This window comes from Carassius gibelio, chromosome A7 (assembly GCF_023724105.1).
Source record: "Carassius gibelio isolate Cgi1373 ecotype wild population from Czech Republic chromosome A7, carGib1.2-hapl.c, whole genome shotgun sequence".
NCBI classification, from domain to species: domain Eukaryota; kingdom Metazoa; phylum Chordata; class Actinopteri; order Cypriniformes; family Cyprinidae; genus Carassius; species Carassius gibelio.
The window spans coordinates 14,042,630-14,048,629 of NC_068377.1; positions in this window are offsets into that span (position 1 = coordinate 14,042,630).

The following is a 6,000-nucleotide window of genomic DNA, read 5'->3' on the forward strand; positions in this document are numbered from 1 at the left end:
ATAAGAAACTGAACGCAGAGGAATGTTACTAGTAGAAAGCCACACCTTTTGACCCACGATGTAAACGGGAGGCTTTGACCGGTGGCGATCGGCCTTGGCCTAAGTGGGCTCCCTCCCCCGGAGCAGAGTCTCGTGGGCTCTGGTCCAGGTGCGGTGGCACCTCTGGACAAATGCGTGAGCGGAGGGGACCGTGACTTCAGATTCCAGACTGGGAAAGGCTGGTGGCTGGTACCCTACACTACACTGAAATGGAGAGAGGCCCGTAGCTGACACTGGCAACGAATTGTGAGCGTACTCCATCATAGAGAGTTATTGACTCCAGGAAGAAGGATTCTTGGAGACCAAACATCGCAACATCCTCTCTAAATCTTGGTTGGCTCGCTCAGATTGTCCGTTGCTTTGGGGATGATAACCCGAAGACAAGCTAACTGACGCTCCTAAAAATTTGCAAAACTCTTTCCAAAATTTGGATATAAACTGAGATCCCCTGTCTGAAACCATATCTACCAGGAGGCCATGAAGCGGAAAGACGTGATCTAGACAGTGACTGCTGTCTCCTTGGCTGTCGGTAATTTGGGCAAGGGAATGAAATGTGCCGCCTTCGAGAACCGGTCCACTACAGTCAAAACGACCATCATGCCATTATAGGGCGGGAGGGCGATAACAAAATCTAGAGCGATGTGAGACCAGGGTCTCGAAGGAACAGACAGCGGTTGAAGAAGCCCATCAGGAGGTCGGTTAGATGACTTACCACTGGCACAAACTGAGCAAGCCAAAACAAAATCGCAGACGTCGCGAGCCATACGTGGCCACCAGAATCGTTGTCTAACTAACCCATCAGTTCTACTTATCCCTGGGTGACAAGCCACATTAGAACAATGACCCCACTGGACAACTTCGGACCTTAACTCCTCCGGCACAAATAAATGGTTCAGTGGACAACCGGACGGATGCGTTACCCCTTGTAAGGCCGTCTTGACCTTCGACTCGACCTCCCATACGAGTGCTGAGACCACAAATTTCTCAGGCAAAATACACTCTGGAGTCACCGGACGGGCGAGGGATCAAAAAGATGTGATACGGGGCGGTACGATAGGGTCAATTCAAAACGACCAAAAAAAAAGTGCCCACCGAGCCTGCCTGGAATTGAGTCTTTTGGCAATTCTAATGTATTCTAAGTTCTTATGATCAGTCCAAACGATAAAGGGAACCCCTGAACCCTCCAACCAGTGACGCCATTCCTCTAATGCTAATTTGACAGCCAACAACTCTCTATTGCCAATGTCATAATTACGTTCGGCAGCAGATAGTCGATGTGAGAAAAATGCGCAAGGGTTGACATTATCGTCTGAAGCAGCACGTTGGGACAACACTGCTCCCACTGCTCCCCCCACCTCTGACTCGTCGACCTCCACCACGAACTGCCGTGTGGGATCAGGGGCCACAAGGATGGGAGCCGAAACGAATCGGTTCTTGAGGTTAGTGAATGCAGGCTCAGCTGCGTCCGACCACCTGAACGGAGTACTGGGAGAGGTCAAGGCTGTCAGAGGTGAGGCTAGTTGGCTGAAATTACGTATGAAACGCCGATAGAAATTGGCGAACCCCAGAAACCGCTTTAGGGCCTTACGGGAATCTGGAGGTGGCCAATCTATCACAGCCTCAACCTTGTCAGGGTCCATACGTATTCCCTCGGACGAGACGATATACCCTAGGAAGGGAACAGTCTGTGCATGTAATACGCATTTCTCCGCCTTGACAAAAAGCCCATTCTCAAGTAACCTCTGGAGCACTCGTCTGACGTGTTGAAGGTGTTCCTGGAGAGATGAAGAAAAAAATCAGTATGTCATCCAGGTAAACATATATAAACTGATCTACCATATCTCTCAACACGTCATCCACGAGTGCTTGGAAAACCCCGGGTGAGTTGGAGAGCCCGAATGGCATCACCAAGTATTCAAAGTCCCCTCTAGGGGTATTAAAGGCGGTTTTCCATTCATCCCCCTTCCTGATGTGGACCAAATGATAAGCATTGCGTAAATCCAATTTTGTGAATATGGATGCTCCCTGCAACCTCTCGAAAGCTGGAGACATGTGTGGTAAAGGATAGGTATTCTTTATAGTGATGCTGTTCAGCTCTCGGTAATCAATGCAAGGTCGCAGAGAACCATCCTTCTTAGCCACAAAAAAGAACCCCGCCCCCGCTGGAGAAGAGGAAGGGCGGATGAAGCCAGAGGCTAAGGAATCAGAAATGTATTTCTCCATGGCCCCCCTCTCAGGAATAGGAAGAGAGTATAACTTGACCTTAGGTGGAGACTTACCTGACACTAAGTCTATGGCACAGTCGTAGGGACGATGCGGGAGAGAAGCAGCACGGGACTTACTGAACACTTCCTTCAGGTCCAGATACTCAACGGGCACATTTAGCAAAACCATGTTCTCCTTCTGAAAGACAGAAACAGGGACAACAGAACAAGCAGAAACCAGACAAGACTCATGACATCTTTCACTCCACAATGTGACAGTGTTAGAACCCCATTCCACTCGTGGATTATGCTTGGACAACCAGGGGTGACCTAAAACAGGGGAGTCCATTAGAAAAAAGGATATGGTTTCTTGATGGTTCAGACGTGAAAAGAGTGATAGGTTCACTATGGTGGGTGACGTGAGGCAGTTCCTGGCCGTTGAGTGCGGTGACATGGATGGGGAGAGACACAGGAAGGACAGGAATGTTCAAGTGATGTGCAAGTGAAGAATCAATGAAATTACCTTCGGCTCCGGAGTCCAGAAGGGCGTGACATCCGTGATGTTGATTCTTCCACTGCAGTTTCACTGGAAGGAGGGTCAATGATGTAGATGAGGACTTCTCAGTGGAGATCCCACCTGATTGTAGCCTCAAGTTTACTACCGGGCTGGCTCTTTTAACCGGGCATGAGTCGATGTTATGATCAGAGCTTCCACAGTACAGACACAGTCCTTGGGACCTCCACCGTCCCCTCTTCCTCTGGGACAGCCGGGCTCCACCCACCTGGATGGGCTCGTGGTCGTCGATGGCACCGACCGTGTTCCCTCGACTCAAGCGCCCCCTTGCAGGAGAGATGGTAGGGGCCTCGTTCCACTGGTACGCGGCCGCCAGGATGCGGAACTCGATGGAATAATCGGTCACTGAGGAAGAGCCTTGATGGAGTTCCGAGAGCTGATGAGCGGCTTCCCTGCCGGTCGCGGCATGGTCGAATACTCTCCTCATCTCCTCAGAGAGGGCGTGGAACAAGGCACAACACGGATGTTGGTTCTCCCACACTGCCGTCCCCCATAAGGCAGCCTTGCCGGATTGCAATGTGAGCGTGAACGCTACTCTTGAATCCTCAGTAGCGAAGGTTTGAGGCTGTAGGACGAAATGCATTGAACACTTAGTTAAGAAAGTTCTGCAAAACGCTGGCTCACCCGCATAATTCTCCGGCGCCGGAAGTCGCGGCTCTGGCCGGAAGTGGTCCTGGGGAATCTCCCGGAGGACGGACGGCGCAGGCGGTGCGATGGGCGTAGTGGGAGATTTGAGCTGATGGATCCGCTGGGTGAGCTCGGACTCCTGTCCCACCAGCGCTCGGATAGCATGTCCGGTGTTAGAGATGCTCTCCTGTTGCTGATCCATGCATTGGCCACTTTGGTGCATAAAATCCGTGAGGGTATTGGTGCTCGCTGCTTCCATGGGGTGAGATCGTTATGTGACGGTGGATTAAGGAAAGTCTGGAAGCAGGTGCGAGTTAACAGTTTTAATGGGCTGATAAGGAATACAAAGACACAAATAAACAAAGAGGCTGAGAAGACGACACTCCGTGGTGGTGGTGAGGAGATGAGGAATCCGGATGATGGCGGAGAGAAGGTGAGTAGTCCAGATGATGATGGTGAGTAGGCAGCAGGAGAGGATGGCACAGGAACTGCGGGAAATAGAGCCGAAGGTAAGTGTCCGTGGCTGAGTGAACGTGCGGAGAGTGGATGATCCAACACAGACAACACTAAAGCCAAACGAACAGGGAAACCACATCAAACATGTAACAACGATCTCACAAACACAAGACGTGAGACAAGCCAATATATTGTGGATGAGTGGCAGCTGTTGCTGATGACAATTAACGGAGACGCCCACAAGCTAATCAGTGCAGATGCGAAACACACAGATTTCACCACAAAGTGCAAACACCCCGAGATCACGGTTTACCAACCGTGACAGTGCTTCTTTCTCCATTATGTACAGGTTAATTCAATTCAGCTGACTGAGATAAATTCACTCAGTGTCAATTCATTTGTTTTTATGTAATTAAACAAGACATAACACATTATGAACAGCTGAAGGCTAGAATTATAAACCATGAACTGCTGGTGGACAACCTAATATATAAGGTACATTTGATGGAAATTGTTTTGTAGACACCATTTGTTCTATTGAAATTTCCTTAATAGGTTTTTTGACCAACAGAGTAACAGTTCTGAAAGGCCCGTCTCTTTTAAGATCAAGTTTTCCTTACATGATTAACTGATAAACAGATGAAAGTGGATTGAATTGTTTTTGTTACCAATGCTATTATATATATTTGAAAATTGTCCCTTTTTTGTACCTCTGTTGCTCACTGCAAGTAGCCTAATGACGATTACTACTTTGTGTTTGAGTACTATTTATATCAAGTGAGTTGAATGCATGTTGCTCTCTGTGTAACACATTTACAACACAACCTTTCAATCAGCTGATAACAAATGAGAATCATAAAAAAGCTTTGATAATCAAAGAAGGAGAACAATTTCCCAAGTTATTTTGGACTTGAGGTTGATAGATGTCATTGTACACATATGTGACTGTAGACTAAATTATCCTGAGAATGTTACACATGCAAACCAATGTTCTTTGACTTCAAGTACCTAAAACAAGATAGATAAAGATAGGACTGTTGTGTAGTCTCAAAGATAGACCTCTGTAAATAGACTTATCTATTCATAGGGAATTCAAGAGTAATTTTTATTATAAGAGCTTTAAATGGGTAATTTGATTCTTTTTTTTTATATCATTATTTTGTGTTTTTGGTGTAACAGAATATGTTGACATGCTTTAATGTTAAAAAAAAATCACATTATTTTTTAAAATACTTGACATTATCGTAGGTCCTCTATGCCCCGCCTCTCCCAAACACATCGTTTTCTATAAAGTCCCTCCTTCTGCCAAGTGGAGTCTGCCCTGATTACAATGCATTGTGACTGGCCGAACACTGCAAGCACTGTCATAGCAAAGTCAGAATGACCTCCTCTCCTAGTTTCATGAAATGATTGTCCATAAAATGTGTTGCTGTTCTATTGTAAGTAATCTTAAAGATTCCTAAATGCATCTATAATTAGAAGGCCAAATAAAGGGCTTTTGCTTTCGCCTAGATACACACAGCAAGACTTGCTGCTTCAACACTAACTGCGGTTACTGAAAACATGTCTTCTTTCTTTGCGGGAACATTTCAGCGGCATTACCCAAATCTTCTCACATCGTGTCATTGACATGTGTGGGTGTGTTTGAATGAGCATTTTAAGGGGGCGTGGCAGAGTCTCAACTTTGTTAAAGAATATCTCTTTGGATTTCAGACTTTGGTCTTTGCAACTTTACAGATCTTCTTTATGCACCGAGAGCTTATCATTAATACATGTGCACTAATTGATATTCAGTTTCACCACAAAATCATAATCAACTTTAATTTGATTATTTTTTCCTATAAAACAGTTAAAAGTATTGAGATACAAGTTTCCTTGAAAACACTGGTTTAGTGTGAACTCTTTGGGTAGTTCAATAATTTCAGATGCTGTGTGGTCATGATATGATGAGGTGAATTTTATGAAATGTAGTGTGAAAATATTCATAATTACTAATACAGTCCAAAAAATGACTCTTGATGGTGTATTAGCAAGAGATATTCAATCTCTAAAGGTTGTTTTTATTATTATTATTTTTTATTAGATCATTGCAACTCTATT